The 17,825-nt window shown below is 36.0% G+C and overlaps 1 protein-coding gene across 1 annotated transcript in view; it reads right to left on the bottom strand.

Moving 5' to 3' along the window:
* Window positions 1-17,825, bottom strand: part of ARID5B (AT-rich interaction domain 5B) — a 180,013-nt gene that overhangs the window by 127,847 nt on the left and 34,341 nt on the right. The window lies entirely within an intron of this gene.

The following is a 17,825-nucleotide window of genomic DNA, read 5'->3' on the forward strand; positions in this document are numbered from 1 at the left end:
AAGATCATAAACATATTTTGGCGACTTAGACAACTGATACTGTTAGTCAATGGATCAAGGTATTGCACATGGATGATAAAATTCATTCTAGTCCAAACTCCAGGAGTTCATTTGTCAGATATTTTATGCTGCTGGTCTTTTAATGAATCATTTACCTTTAGTAGTAGTTGCATTCAGAACGGCGATATTTCTAGCCATTGGCACAACACTCCACTGAATTATCTTTTTCTTTCACAGCATAACGGAGGAGAGCACAGTCAAATGGAAGATGGCCTTCAGTGCACTGTTAGCATTTGATTGTCTGGCAAACACATTCAGACCCATTTCTCAAACCACATGCAATGTTCTGACTACCAACATGCCTGTAGAGTCATGAGTGAGCATCCTAAGACGTGTCGTACATATTTAAATGATTAGGAAAGTGGTACAAACAAGAGGCTGTTTCCAATGGTGTGTCAGCTTTTATCAATTATGCAGCGCTATGCACATGTGAGCCTTCACCTTTGCTTTTCACATGCTGTTAAAACACACTCCCTTTTAGAGCACAGTTTATTTCCTTTTGCTTTGCTTGAACCCAATGCTTGGGCAAAGAGGTTACCCTAGCCAACCTGAAGGGTTAAATCTCAGAAACTACCTTTGAATGTGTGAATTTCTAAAGAAACTCATCTTACCCAGGACTCAAATTTTGCAAGGAGACACAATCACTGTTTTGGGCCAATTGGAAGTAATGATAATTACCATATTCCTCACCTTATGGGGATCTGTGTTCAGAAACTGCCCAGGGACGAGACTCTTTAATTCACATCTTCAATGGAATCCAAGCATTTCCAAGGTAAGATTCATGTCTTTATTCCACTGTTCCTATAGCATCTCATATATCGGTGCTCAATTACCAGTACTGAACGCAAACAGGGCAGGTGCACAGTGGATAATTTTCTGACTTCACAGCAGTATGGCAGTTATACTTCTGAGCCTATAGTTAAATTCAGTGCAACTGGTTCCAACCCTTCCCAGGCTGCTGTTTATGAGTCTTGCCACAGTCCAAACAGGTCTCCTTGCTATCAATAACCTAGGTTGGGTTGTTGCCCAAGAGAAAAGTCTCAAAGGAAATGAAGCAAGTGTGGTATACGTTAGTGGTACCCAAGTCAATTTCAGGTAGTAAATAAATAAACACATTTTTTATTTTAAAAATTGTGTATTTCTCTTCATTTTCATTTATCACAAGTAATGCAGATTTTTCAGTTACAGTATTACTATAAAACTTCCTATTAAAATAAAGATAAGTGAAAAAGCAGTTCAATAAAAATATTAAGTAAATAGTAAAATAGGGAGATATTGATATAACAAAAATTGCCAAATTGGCTTATAAATGACTAAAGTCTAGAATATTCTATTTAAGAACTAAGACTTTAATAATGTTACCATTTATCAAGTGTTTTATTGTGCCAGCATTGTCTTTACCACCTGGAATTCGATTTTATTAAATCCTACAACATTCCTGTGAGGCAGAAATTAGACACATTTTAAAAAATTGGGAATCCAGATTCAGGTCTGCCAGACTGAACTTGTACCATTACATTAGGCTGCCTCCAGATATAAGATTTAATGCCCATTCATTCAGCCATTCATCCCAACACATGCAACACATGTATTGGTCACCTACTACGTGCCAGACAGTATCTTCGATTAAAAGTGGGCTTGAGGAATCTTCATTCCCTTAGCCTAGTAATGGCAAATCTTGTTTAGAGACAAAAGCAAAGTTTCTCATATTGGACTTCAACTCATGGCCCCAGGACATAGGCCAAATTTAGACTCATAAACAATTTGCAGAGCCCCCTAAGTAAAAGGAAAAAAATATATACTATTTCACAGATATTTAGAATATTGAGGGTGAAATTGATTCACATAATAAACAGTTGTTAGTAGTGACCATTGGTTCTACAAAAAAAGCTTTTCAAAAGAAGTCTTAGGGCAGTTCTCATTTTAGGAAAATCCTCATCTACAAAAAACGAAACCATAGAAAATGTATTTACATGACAAAAGGGTGCTCTACTTCACTAAAAGAAGTTTTCAGGGCTTCCCATTGTCACGAGCCTTAGAGCACTCTAAGAGGAAGTAAATAATAAAGATATAATGAGTACACAGAATGTCCAGATAGTAAAAAACAAAAATTACCTATTGTCAATTTCTGCTGTCAAAATTTATAATCTGAAAATATAAAAGAAAAATATATGAGATGAGAGAGGCATGCTCTTCCTTCCCACACATGCATGAAAACCAGAAACCCTCATATCTGAAAATGGAATCCCACCAACTTTGTGGGTGGACACACATCATCCTTCTTTTGCTTCTTCATAATCTATTTTTCAATTTTGTACTCTTTAAAAGAAACCAACCAGCATCCCTTAACTGGGAGCTTACAGACAGATTTCAGAAAGGGGGCCCATGGATATCCTCAAAGGTTATTCCGATTTTGTGGGTATAAATGTTTTCTGGATACGTAGTCCATAGTGTTCTTTAGATTTTCAAAGTTATCTAAACACCACCTTCTCCCAAGTTTAAGCTCGATCAGAACAGGCACATCCAACTATCTTAGCTTCTAGTCACACATGCAAGCACTACTAAGAAAATAACTAAATATATTACTTATTACTTAGTTATTGCAACATGGATGGGGCTGGAAGGGACCATGCTCAGCGAAATAAGCCGGAAAGAAAAAGAAAACTACCGGATGGTCTCACTCATAGCAGGAATCTAGAAAACTTAAATAAGGGACCAGGAAAAAGAATAACTATAAGAAAGAAAATATCAAAATCAACAAACAACTATGAACCAGAGACACTCTATGGGGGTGGGGAAAGGAGGGCTTGGGGTCAAAATAAGGGGGTTGTAATTGTAAGAGGAATATAAAAATAAAATTTAAATAATAAAAAAATACATTAAAAAAGAAAATAAATAAACCTTGGCAGAAATGCATGAGGGTTGGCTTTTGGAGGGTTGGGGTAACTGATAATCAGGTCTTCACAAAAGCATTTCATAACCTTCTTATCATTAGAGACTCCTTTCAGAATCAGATGAATGCTAAGAATGATCTAAGAGAAAATGTGTGTTCAGATACAGAATTCTGCATGAAGATTTGTAGGCTGTTGAGGATCTCCACAATAATGCATACATCAATCTTTAATTAAGAACCTATCACTCAGATGATTCCCTAGAAGAACATTCAGGCACTTGACTTATAGTTCTAGTATGAGGGGAAGTGGGGGAAAGATGATCATTATCAGTACACCTCTTGCCAAACCCTGAGCTGGCTATTGATAGTATAGATTCTATACCATCCCTTTTTTCACTCCCAGAAAAGATGCAATAGGGAAGTTTTATTCAGCCAGGAAGCTCTGCCCAGGGTGAATTCTGTGACTTTGTGAGAGTCTCCATCCACTACTAACATTGCCTTTGGGAGAAAATGTTTTATATGAATTGATTTGATTAACCACACTAGCCCCATTTGCAACCATGAATAATGTAACCAGGTATAAAGTTGACATTTTCATGGAAAAGTTCTATCATCTGCAAGCTAAAATATTATTTTTTTAGTTTGTAGGTGATACAAGCTAAGAATATGATATGAAAATATTGCTCTGATGAATCAAAGGGACCCGGTGAGAAGATAAAGACAACATTTTAAGTTTCAATTGATACCCTTTTATCAGGAGAGCATACCTAGGAATGAAAAGTCTTCATATTTATGAAACTATAAGTCCAAATAAATCAGGAAAAATCCGTAAGCTTAATTATCTTCCCTTCATCTCTGAATTCATTCCGGGTAAAAGTGCTAAAGCTTTGGCAAAATATTAGGAATTTCAATGAGAAGTATATAATTTGTGTATTTCTTCTGTTAATCAGACAACTTTAATATGAACCACTATGTATTTATTGGAGACAATGAAAGGTCAGAATTTAACATCAAGCATGGGAATTCTATCTGGAAAGCCAAGTTTGAACAAAGTCCAAGTTCCTAGTGGGATGAGTAAGTCCCTAAAAAACAACAACAACAACAACAACAACAAAAAAAAAAACAAGATCTAAGCCAGATAGGATGACAAGATTCTTCACTTCTAGTAATATTTTGGTAAACAGAAAGATCACCTGGGTGGGAATCTCCTCATTTATTCAATAATTGTGTATATGAGAGTAATGCTAAAGGAAGAGGAGTCAGAATCTCTGCTCTTTAAACACTTACAAATTTGTTCATTTGTAATATATGTACTCAAGAACCTTCCTCCAAATTCCTAGCACACCTTCATCAGACACTGGTTAAACACTTAGTTGTGTCTATCCCATTAGGGTGTGAGTTCTTGAGGGCACAGACTGGGTCTCTTTCATGTTCATCTGCCTTCCACAGTAAGGACAGTGGCCTTGCCTTATTAAGCACTCAGCCCAAACAACAGTAATTCTACTTCAAAATAAAAAAGTTTTGCTAAACATCACAGGTGTCCAAATCTCTCTAGATCAGCACTGAGCCACAGACATATGTAAAAATCTTCTAGGGCCTCCCTCGTGGCGCAGAGGGTTGAGTGCAGTGCTGTGAGGCTGTCTGCACCTTTGCCGGCCAGAGTTCGATGCCAGGGCTGGCTGGGGAGCTACCGACATGGCACAGCCAACCTCTCCTGTCTCGCCTGCTGCTCCTCTCAGCAGTGTATATCTGTACATCTGCCTGCTCTGCTCCCCGCTCTCTCTGGTGAGTCTTCTCACCCACCCCCTTACTCCACGACTGTGTCCTGTACCCCACTTCCTAAAAATGAAAAAGAAAAAAAAATCTTCCAGTAGCCACATTAAAAAATATAAAGGAGGGCCTCCCCTGGTGGCGCAGCAGTTGAGTCCTGGGCTGCGAAGCTGCCCACATCCTCTGCAGCACCGGTTCGATCCCCAGTCCCCGGAGAGGGTCCCACATGGTGCGCAGACCTCTCCTGCCGTGCCCGCTGCGCCCCTCAGAAGTGTATTTCGTCAGTCTGCCTGTTCTGTTCCCTGTTTTGGCTCTGGTGAATTCTCTCACCCTCCCATGCTTCTGACTGTACTCAGTGCTTGTATAAATAAATAAATAAATCTTTAAAAAAAAAAAAACTTGAAAAAAAATGTAGAAGAAAAGGTATACCATTTTAAGCCCAATATTGCAAAAGTACTATTTCACAAATGACCAATTCAAAGATTATTGATGATATATATTCTTTTTCATGCTAAGTTTTTGAGTCTGGTATATGTCTTACACTTATCATACTTCTAATTTGTATGCAAAATATTCAACAGTTAAAGTGATATGTAGACCTATCAAAACAATAAAACTATGTTTACGAGAAAATAGTTTATACTGTTCCAATGTTTAATTTTAAACAGGAATTAATTAAAATTAAAAACTTGATTAGCACAATTCTAGGTTACTGTTAAAAGCAAGCTGCAAAATAACATACACAGTAAGATCTTAATATTAAAGCAAAAACAGTTCATACACCCAGAAACTCGAGGAGTAACCACCAATTGTTAACAATGTGTTAACTCTGGGAGGAGTAGAATTGAAAAGGAGGTGAGGAGGCTGAAAGGTTTAATTTTTTCTGTGGAGTAAAGAAAGTAGAATCAAGGAGAAAACAGGTTGAAGTACCATTTTTTCTTTAAAAGAGACAAACGTAGTTATAATCTCTAAGAGTGATTCTAAAGATAAATTTCTTTCAATTAGGACTACCAGAAAGGTTAAGAAACCAGAAATCATGCTATATAAAGAATGTGAGATTGAAGAAGTTGGTGTTTGATCTGGAGAGCAGAGAATTGGAGTTGAGGGCAGCTATTTCCAAATATGTGAAACACTATTAAAAACAATGAAATTTAATTTGTTCTCTATTATAATAGTAACAGAATTAGGAGCAATAAAATATCATTAATACAATGTTTAATACTATAAGGCATAACTTTCAAAATTAATCAAAAGCAAGAATGTCCAACACAGGGATGGGTCAAAGGTGGAATGAAATGGTCATAAAGTAATGAGAGTTGCTAATTAATGAAAATATTATATAGTTAACTGATCATGTGCTTTCTGCAGAGAACATTTAAGAAGTGCAGGGAAGATTCCATCACTAGAATTTTGTAGGTAGATTATCAACCCTCAGATGGGCCTCCCTGGTGGTGAAAGGGGTTAAGCACTGCACTATGGGGCAATCTACAGCCTCTGCAGCACAAGTTCGATCCCCTGCCAGGGAGATATCTATATGGTGCAGCAGACCTCCTTTGATTCGTCTGCTGCTCCCCTCATCAGTGTATTTCAGTCGGTCTGCCTGTTCTGTTCCCCATTCTGTCTCTGGTGAATTCTCTCACCCTCTGCATCTTTGTCCTGTACCCCAGCTCTTGTATGCATAAATAAATAAATCTTTCAAAAAAAAAAAAGATTAGCAACCCTCACATTTTATTATTCTCTGAGATCTGTCGTGATTTAAAGGCATTTGTGAGGTATTACAAATGTTCACCAATGTCCAATTTTCCTCTCTTCCCCAAAATGTTGCAGGATTATATATCCTTACCTCCTTGAAATAAGGCCATGGAATTTATCACTTCATTGATTAATGAAATGTGATTAGAAGTTACTCATATTACATTGCTCATATTACATTGTAATATGAGTACTCATATATATGTTACTCATATTACATTGATTATAAACATTGCATTGTTGTGGCCAACTCTGTCCTCCCATTTTTTCTTCTTAAGAGCATGGAAACAAATGTTAATATGGAGGTTCAAGATGGAACCATCACAGAAAGAAAGGTTATTCCATAGTGCCCTGTATACCACAGTGCAAAAAATAAACTTTCGTTGAGTTAAGTCACTGAAATTTTGGTAATGTTTATTATTGCAGCTAACTCAGGCTGTCCTGACATACACTGAAAATTCTTTCTCAAAACCTCCAGGACAAAACCACACAAAATCACAGCCATAGCAGTTGATTTGGTTTATTTTAAAATAAATAGATCCCTTAAGGATAAACAGAATTTCCAGTTTAAACCATCTGATAGACACACAGCATCACACACTATCCCTACACATCCGATAAGCCAACCAGAACAGAGATGCATAAGACAGAGCCAGTAAAACACACACATTTTACATGATCTCCCAAGTACATTTGAATTCCTGACACCAAATTTTCTAACCAAATACATCAGCAGTTAATTATGATCTAAGAAAGATCAGAGGAGGTAAAAGCAGATGGTTTGCAGAACAATACACAGCAACGTAAATTCTAGACCAGAGAATTTAGATTTTAAAACATCACATTAAAATCATTTCAAAATAACCCTTGAGGTTCTCTAAACCCCTAGAGAACTGAGATCTTGGGTTATTTAACACCAACTCGATTTTAGTGTCTGTTAAAGATATGCAAATACTTGGAATTAACCTGAATAAAACATGTAATATAGCCGACCCTTGAACAATGCAGCAAAGTAGATGTCTGGAACAGAAATCTGTGTAACTTTTGACTCCCCACAAAATTAACTACTAATGTCCTGCTGTCAACCAAAGCCTTCCCGGTAACAAAAATAATTGATTAACCTGTATTTTATAAGTTATGTATAATAAATACTGTATTCTTACAACACACTAATCTAGAGAAAAGAAAATGTTATTAAGAAAGTTGCAAGGAAAAGGAAATATATTTACAGCACTATAATATCTTAATCAGTACCATAAGTTTGCATCAGCTGTGTACAAGATGAATTGTCTCAGTTACCTTCATCAACACTGTCTCATATGATACAAAACAATATAGATTTTATTAACATATTACTAACACTAGTCATCAAACACAAAAAGATACTGTGAAAATAAATTCAAATTTATTTACAGATGTAATAATTCATGCATTGATAACATCAGTTGGAAAAAAATCCATGTGGAAGTGAACCCTACACACTCCGAATCCCCAGTGTTCAAGGGTCAAATGTCATTTATATATTGGTAATCTTTTTATGTTGCAGTTTTCCCCTATACTTTCTTTGGGGGAAGAAAACAGCATTTTGTAAAGCTGACTTTTCAAAAGGAAAGAGGAAAAGAAACTAATATCTGGACTAAATTCTCAAAGCTCCCCCTGTGTGCTTGGCGTTTCCCTATCATGAATTAATCTAATCTTCCTCAGGCCTGCGAGACAGGTATTGTTAACTCTGTTTTACAGATAAGCATTAAAAACAGAATTAAAGTTTTTAAGGTCATACAGTTGATGGAGCAAGGATCGAATCCAGGTTTTCTGTCCTATTTTAAAATCCATGCTCTTCCCACTATAAAGGCTGTAAAGGTTTAGTATAATGGTCAAAAAGAAGCTAGCTTCTATGTTTGCTCATTCTTCAAAATCTTTGAAAACATTAATACAAAACAATGGGAACTAAACAAGCATTCTCAATTAAAAAAAAAAAAATAAGAGAAACCCACGCAGAGACGACACATGTAAAAAGCCTATATTTACACACAGCCATCATGTGATGGGTAATTAGCCAGGTAACTATAGGTTTTTCTCTGCTAGAAAAATATATGTTTCATCATGCTTTGAAATCTGCCTTATTATCAGCGCTGCTATGAAAACAATGTTTTATTCCTTATTGAGTGAATAGGCCAGGCGTGAAGCATTGTTTTTGTAGGGCCTAATAGAATACTTTCTTTGTGAACCAAAGAAGTAGATTGGGTAGTTGGAAGGTGGAGAATATCCCCCATTATGATTAGCAAGCAACTATTTTAAGGGAGGTGAGGATTAAAACAGTGCAATTGCCTAGAAAAAGTAGTATTAGTGATTGTGCTAAACCCATCTCCTTAATAACCTGTCACCTAAAAAAAGACAGATTACAAACAAACTGATAATAAAAAAAGATAAGACAGAGCAAGTCCAGTCAGGATTTGTTTATTTCCCTGCACACTTTTGTCACTGTTCTAATCCTGAAACATGAAAAAGATCCCCTTGAGGAAGAGAGGAATTAATAAATGCCATACTAATATGTAAAGTGTCCACATACAACAAACTCCTAATAAACACCCCAAATCCTCAGGCCAGCAGGCTAGCTTCCAGCATGTTCAAAAGCTCTCTCAAGGTTTACCAGAATGAGTCTATAAAAGATTGACTTCAAATTAGGCCAAGAATAGTTAGAAATTGAATACAGTAAATATTTTGCTTCTCCTACAGTGTACCAATGAGGGAGCCCCTCCACTAGAGGGTGTCCCGGGAAGTGCTAGAAAAGGAATCCAGTCACCCACTGGGTATACATGGATGTCCTAAGTAGACTCAGAGCAGAGAACAATGGTCAAAAATCCAGAAATTTCAGAGGAGATCGATCATAAAATCTCATGTTTACTTAGCCTACTAGGTATAGCTTTGAAATTAGTGTGAACCTGATAGAGTTAAGACTGTTACAGGGAAGATAAGACAAACATATATATATATATATATATATATATATATATATATATAAAGATACTGCATTATAATGGTAGTTATAGGGTAAGGTGCTCAATAAAATAGTAGAGACACTACTGTGATAAGAGGTCCATAAAGCAAAGGAAATCTGTTAGCTGGGTAGTTAAGAAGGGCTTTAGAGGCTTAAACTGAGTCTTCAAAGAAAAGAGAGAATTCTTAAAGTTAAAGAGTCCTGCAAGGGGCATTCCAAGCATGAGTAAAGGCAGGAGCCACTCAAAACAAACTGGAGAGTCTGGAGGGCAGGGGAGTGGGTGTATGTGGTTAAAGAGAAAGAAGAATGAGCAGTTAGACTAGTTAGGCTGAAGCAGAAGGTTTACTTAAGGGATGGGAGATAAGGTAGGAAGATAAGACTGTCTTAACATTCTCTGTGAATATATAAGGAAATGATCACAGATATGACAGAGCTACAAGAATTTCATCGTTTATGGGAAAACAGAAGCAACTGAAATGTCCAACAACAGATAATTAAAGTAAGAAACATGTCCATGGTGAAACATTATGCAGCCAGAAAAACAACACTGCAGATCATTTTATAACTTGAGAGCACTGTCACGTAGCTCTGCAAATTTACACTGGGACAATGGGGGGGGGCAGAGAAAGGCCAACATTAGATTTCATTTTTATAGGGAAAAAGTATATGCATATGAATTCTTGCCTATACACACATTCGCATACATTGGCATACAGATACATAAAAATGCTAACGGCAGTTACTTGTGAGTAGGAGGGAAATTAACAACATATATTTTGCTTTTTGTCTGTATTGCCTACATTTTCTAATATAAATATGGATAATACCGGTATTAAGAAAAATAACAACAAGGAAAAGTTATTTATTAAAGGAAAAAGAAATAGAGGCTCTGATAAACAGTTCCCTGGATGCTTGCCTACAACATTCGTATTTTAACAAGTAGGCATGAGATTATTGATGAAAAGGGGACTACAGGCTGAAAGCCAATATTTAAAGAAGGTCAGAAGTATAAAAGATGCTAGAAAAGATTGAAAATTGAGAACGCAAGTGGAGAGGTCTAAAGGAAGAAAATGGTAGGCAGGGAAGGGCTCTGTGATTTTAGGGAAGAATGAAGCAAAAATACTTCCTCCCGGCACACTGACTGAAAACACCCAGGCGAGGCGCTAGGAAAACCCCCAACAGACTGCACTATTTGTTCAGCTCCTACTGTGCACAAAACACTTCCTAAGCTTCTGAAAACTCACTACTATTCCAGTGTATCCTCCATAAATGTATTTATTAAACTGTGATAAAAGTCAAATCTCAGATTTCCTCCACAGCAACCACACCCACCATGAACTTCAACACATAATGTTAAAGGAGAGAAGGGAAATGAATGCTTGACATTTAGGAAAATTAATATTTTGCAATAAAACCTATCTAAAAGATAACCAAGCTGTTTGGGAGAATCAGTGTCAATACTAAAATATATTAAAACTGAATGCCCAAGTCAAATATCTGTTCATAAATCCCTCTGGAAAAAGTCAAGTCAATTCACATGTAGGATGTATGTGCATTGAGTTTCAAGGTGAGATTATCTTGATAACTGTAATGACAGTCTATTATCAGTAATCAAGGAATGTGGGGTGGAAGGCAAACAAAAACATCTCAGAGTCACGATAACTGCAAAGAAGGATTAAGCACCTTCAACTAGAAGGGAAACTATTGAATCAAACTTCATATTAAAGGCACATTTGAGGCAAAAGTCAATGTTGTACTTTTTAAGAGCTATTTAATAGACCATTGTGGACCAATTGGATTTGACATCTAAGTATCTTGTCTGACAGACAACACGTATATAATTGTTACTTAGGCAAGCAAACTCTCTCCTATCACCAAATGCAAATAGAATTAGTGCTCCAAGTTTGTCACTCTACCTATAATACCAGAAATTTAAATTCTTACAAATTTATTTGTAAGATAAAAATCCTAAAGGGCTTTCCTCAATAATTCTCAGGTATATAACCAAAAATCAAAGATGTATACATGTAGCAAAGTACTCAGGCTGCCGCTGTATTTTTTTAATTCTTTGCTTATTTTCTCATCAGATGGTGATCGTCACAGAGTTCATTGAGAAATGAAGCTAAAACAAAAGTGTGGGCTGTTTGCCTTTTCCACCATGGACTTTTATCATAGAGATGTCCATCTAACACCATCACAAAGACAAAGCCCCAGAGCAATAAAAAGAAAACAAAATGCAACAAATGGCGGTCAGGAGGATTCTAATGAATTAAACTATCACACATGGTATTTCAGGGAAGACCTGGTCTTTATCTTATTTAGTTGGAGCAACTTAAGCTGGACACCAAGTTATTCTTCAACTGTCGACCTTTACTGAGGTTAAAACTAAGTTAGGCAAGCTCTAACCTAACATCTGTTCCAACATCTCCAACTCTAAAATTAAAATTAAATTCTATAAACTTCTTTTCAGTTGGCTATTTGTTTTCAGTGCATCATCCAAAGAACGTATGAATCTGAGGTTCTAAAAGCATTCCCTGCCATAGAAACACTAGAAGATCCACAAGTCAAAAGAAATTCCAAATAAAAGGCTCTTAATTTGGAATGAGCCTTCATGAGTGATGGCAGCCTGAATATTTAGACAGTAATATCGATGACCAGCTGTTAAATTGGTCAAACATGTTTAGATTTTGCAGACTTCCCTTCCAGCAGAAATAACTGAGATAGTTGAGTGATGACAACATACATCACTTACTTGTTCAAAACGCATTTACACACTCATTCTACCATTATTTCAGAACAATGCTCAACTGTTAGATGAGATGGCCAAAATGAATTTTAATTTTGAAATGAATTGGCATAACCTCCCTTATGTCTTCCCAAGTTCTCAGAAAATTGCCTGTTAGCAATTTGTTCTAAAGTTTTGTGCATCTTAGACCAGGCTCTTCGAAGTGTGAGCTTGCTCCTGTCGAAGATCCTTTGGGCTGTCAGTTTATGATGGCATAAATCAACCTCTTGAAGCAAGAACCATGTTGATGCTGGGAAAGTATGCCTTGCCAGTGTGTCCTGTGCTGTGATGAGATTATTTAGAGAATGCACAATTCACACAAAAACATTGTCAAATGTCTTTGTGAGAAAATCCATCCAGAAAGTATCTTTACAAATTTTTGGTAAGCCCTGTAGGTAATTGCTTTCTATTTTGGACTCAAGGATACTATAAAGCCGAATCTGTTTTGGTGAGGAGGCTATTCTATAGGGATTCCTCATGAATATAATACTTCAACATATATCACCTAAAAGACCTCTCTGGTTAAGGAAAATAGTATAGCTAGTGCAATTAAAATATAAACAACAAATACCTTCACAAGACTGTTTAATATACATACAAAATTGACATAGTCTAAGAAGGAAGGACAGAAAGGAAGAAAAACAGAAAGGACTGTCCTGGTAAGAAGCATGTCTTCAATCCTAATAGGTTCGTTATATGTCTTAGGTGAAAAATCCTTATTATGACAAACTGTCAGCACCTTAACATGCTTCTTATTAGAGACATTGACACTGTTTTCTTTAACACAGAGCAAGAATCCCTCCCATATTTTCTCAGGAAGCACATTAAACTCAAACATGATCTAAAACAAAACTTCCAGAATTTCTAAGCAAAGATGATAGTCAATTTCTAACTAAGAGTATTTGAGAAATCACTGACACTACCGGTCACTCATGGCACAGTTTTTCTTGACAGAATTTTCAAAAGGAAAAAGTTATACAATATAAAACATAAAGCTATATCTCTATAAAAATATGTGTGAATATATACATATATGCATGCATGCACGGGCATACACACACACACACACACCAAACATACCACACACAACCCTAAAGATTTTAATAGTAGTCTTTGATTGAGGTAGGTGGTAATGGGAGCAAAACCGGTCCTAAATCACTAGAACAAATGATTTGGCCAATTCAAAAGATACGAATAAGCTAATATTGTATCACAGAACTCACTGTCCTTTAGAACTGCCTTCTAATTTCTAATAATAACAACATGACGGCAAGACCTTCTTAGCCTTCAGAATCACAAATGCTTCCATGGATAGTAAGTGATTTTTTTTCCCCTAATCTTCTTAAACTCCAGTGGTGCTCAGTACTACCCATTTTACCCACAAGGAACCTTAATGTATAAATGCTGTGACTTTTTCAGTGACAGATCCACATGTAGAGTCAAGTTTCTCCCACAGTCACATCCAATCCACTACTCTTTTAACACCACCATGTTGTCTGTTCCCCAAAGTTCACTGATAGTTCCAGCAACAAAAGGGAGAGGGGAAGCCACTTTGATGGAACTTTAGAAACAGAAGTTTAACTGAGGGAACCCCCATCATTAAATTCAGCCATATCCTCCACACCACAATCTCTTCTTGGTCTCTTTTCTCAATTTCAGTTCAGATTCTGCTATCTTTTCTTTCTTTTTCTAAAGATACATTTGGGGATGAAACCATTCATAACTGCCCATCCACTGACAGTTTGTGGCAGCATAATTGACAATGAGTCTGCTGCAAAAAAATGAAAATGCTGTTTTAATAACCTTGGCCTAAAATACATTCTGTTGTATGCCTCAAAGGGTTTCAATAAAAAGTCAACCTGTAGAGACATATTTTCTTGGCTTAAACAACAATCCAAAGCATATAAATGTAGTCCAACTATAATGACATATTTATAGGCCAATAAAGCTTACACTGCAGCTTTCATACTTCACTTAAAGGAACTCTGTAAGAAGCAGTGTTATATAAAATAATTTGATTTTTTTGCAAACTATAGCCCAAGGAATAAAAAATGCAAGTTTGCTATGTTTAACTGATAGTGTTTATATTCCTTAGTTGCTAAAAATTTTGCAAAATGAAATAATTCTTCATTTGACTACTTCCAACTGCCATACCAAATATGGGTATCAAGTCCACTTTATTACAAAAGCTAAGTACTGTAATTCTAAAGACAAAAATAAATAACTAGAGGCTTGTGTAGTGAATGATTTAATCAACCCAATTCTTCTGGAAAAACAGGTTCCTGTGTTCGTTATGCTTATGAATAATACATTCCTTAACCCTTCTATTTTAACAAACTTCTTTTTTCTTTTTTTTTTTTTGAATAAACGCCAGTATGAAACTGACTGAAAATAGGTAAAACATCTCACTGAGTAAAGTCACAATTTGCATTAGTTTCATATTGAACTTTCTTTCTTTGAAAAGGACAAAGAGGAGGGGAGGAGACAAATATTTTAACACATCTCAGAAGTGTTTTTAAAATTATTAGTTTCCCCACTATTGTGATGTGTAGTTTTAGTCACCAGTCATTTAGAATCTTAAATAAAAACTCCAGAGATTTTTATAAAGCAAGCATGACATCCGCAAATATTGTCCTTGAAGGGGAAGGGGATAAAAAAATGAAAGAGTTGTGCTTTGAATCAGAGCAGTTATTGGAAGCTGCCATTTGGGGCAGAGTTTCTCTTTGCGGAGTATTAATTTGTTGGCAGACACACATTTGTGAGAACATTCTTGTTTTTTTACTATTCAGAGAGAGACAGGAAGTGACACAAACTGGGATTAAAGGGAATTTATTCTACCTAAACATTGAGCAAGAAAAGTTCTTTAATTAGCTTTTATAGGTTAAAATCCCTTCTTTGAGAGTCAACCTAATTATTTTTTTATTATTATATATTTTATATTATTATAATGTTTTCATATGATGAAATAACTCCAGTTAAAAAAACAACAACATATTGTAGTTTTACTTTATTCATGGAAAGGTGAGATCTTTCTATTCTTTGCTTATTTTCATAAGAAAAAAAAGGGGGGGGGGTCTTAAGTAATCTCAGAGTTCATCTTCTTTCTTTGGTAAGAACAATGAGGAGTTGGAAGGGTTCTACAAAAGGAAAAACCTAATAAGTGTGTGAACTTCCATTAACAATGTGGTTTTGGAAGGGGTTTCAGTGTGGCCAAGAGAAAGAAAGATAAGAAAACCACTGTGTAACAGAAAAGTACAGACAACAAATATTTTGATGTTGCAGACAGAGAAAGGAAGAGGTTGAAGAGAAAGTTGCTGGGACAGGAATGCGTACAACAAATGACACCCCCTTGTCTCCCCAATATAAATCCTAACAATGTAGACTTGTAAACCTTAGATCAAGTAGATAATGGAAACTCATTACATTAAGGAAAGTTTTTGTTTCTCTTTCCACATTATTACAACACAGTGTGCATTCCAATTACAAAAGCTATTTGTCTCAAATTCCCCTCAGTTCATACCAACTGAGTAGAATTTCAAGGCCCCAAATTCTATCCTTAAAGGGGTATTATACATTAAAAAGGGGGAGGTATTATGCATTAAAAAGTACATGGTGTTTCTTGCTCACCAGAGGAGACCTCTTCCAATTAAATCCCCTGTTGATTATTTTCCCTACCTCTGCTCTGATACCAAAGCTGTCTCTTAAATGAGACCAGGAAAAAAAAAAAAATCAGAATCACCTAGAAAGCTTTTTATCAGTACACATTCTTTGGTCTTGCCTCAGTTCTACTGAATGAAGAATCTGGGGAAGCTGTATTCAACAATAAGTATTATTTTTAAAGTAGATTTAAAAACCACTAAATACTCTGAATATCCACTATAAACCAATTTCTTCTGGAATCAGTTATCAAAAAGGTAGATTGTGGACATTTTTTTTAGAATTCAGAGACATCAAACCTCTAAATCTTTTGATGGAATAAAGAGATTGGGATTATTTTCATGTTCATTAATAAACTATCAATTTTAAAGAAAAAGTAACTGCTATAAATAATCTTGTTTATATGTGTGACATCAAGCTTAACCATCTACACATCCTTTTGTCCCCCGTGGGTTTCCTGTTTAGTTTTTTTATTAGTAACGGTATATTCCATAACTCAAAAAAAAAAATCAAACAGAAGAAAGGTTTTAATGTTAAAGAAAACATAGGACGGTACAACTTAGGTCATATGATAGGAAAGTAACAGATGTATTATTTCTCATTATCATATGTCAGAAGACTAGCTATTGTGTGTTCACAAAATTAGGGGGTATAACAGCATATATAGGAAGATCAGTAAAAAAAAAATTCTTGAGCTTTAAAATGAAAACCACTAGATTAATAATTTTCTCTAAATGAGCATATGACAATCAGGCCATCATATCCAAAATAGCACTGTCTGCCATCTACCAAAAAATGCCAGGAAACTGTTGATCGTTAAATTTAACTGTAAGAAAACACTAGTGCTATTCCCCAAACACAGCACAGTTCATCAGAAACCAAAATCACATGAAAGACACAGTCAGTTAGTGGTGTTAGTCAGTCTCTTTATGCCAATTAAAATAGCCTAAGTTTGTTGTAGTAGTTAAATTCTAGGCTAAAACAGGAAGTTGTCACATTAATGCATAAAATAGGGCTATGAAAATCAGCATTGTGCTAAAATGAAAGAAAAAGATGCCTTAATATGTTAAAAGTGAAGTTCCTCTTTGCCTTAAGAGGAAATAACTGGTCTAAATCAGAGGTCAACAACTTCAATCTTGAGCAATGCTAGGAGAGTAAGTCAATGAAATGCCATGAGGAGAAATAAATGGAAAAAGAAAAACAAGAAAGGACTCAAAAAGTCACAGGAGAAAAGTGTTTTAAGCACTAGATTAATTATGGAGCTCCTCATATATGCTAATCACTTTATATCTTGCATCTCACAGTGACCCAGTAAAGTTCCCATATTTTCCAGATGGGGAAATTGAAGCTTAGAGGTTCAATTATTTGCCCAAGGCCACACAAGGAAGTAAGCAGCAGAGACAGAATTCAAACACCAACCAGAAAAACTACTCCACATCCCAAGCATGAGTAACTCTGAAGCCCACATCTCCTTTAAAACTTATCCAGGAATATGGGCAAGAGAAAAAACATAGAATGCATAATTGATGAGATCCCTGAATGTTAAAAGCTCAAGGAAGCCTATGCCATAAGTTGTCAGTGAGAGGTTCCCCCATTCTGGCCTTGCCCTGTGGCTCCACCTTAAGCACCTCATCTCTCTTCCTCACTTTTCTCTCCACGTAATGTAAAACATGAAATTCTGACATGGTGTTAATAGATATACTATCTACTTAGAACAAATATTTAAACTCTCCATTAATCCCATTTTAAGTGGCCCAATTATGTCATGCTTTGACACCAACTGGAAGCTGCTTAAGGCCACATGTTACATCACCCAGTTTCTATCACAGGTTTATATACACAGAAGGCCCTGGAACCAATAGGTAACAGCCACCCCTACACACCCAGTCATATGCCCATCATATTCCCAG

The sequence above is a fragment of the Talpa occidentalis genome, unplaced genomic scaffold (assembly GCF_014898055.3).
Source record: "Talpa occidentalis isolate TD23 unplaced genomic scaffold, MPIMG_talOcc4v2.1 talOcc4.8, whole genome shotgun sequence".
NCBI classification, from domain to species: domain Eukaryota; kingdom Metazoa; phylum Chordata; class Mammalia; order Eulipotyphla; family Talpidae; genus Talpa; species Talpa occidentalis.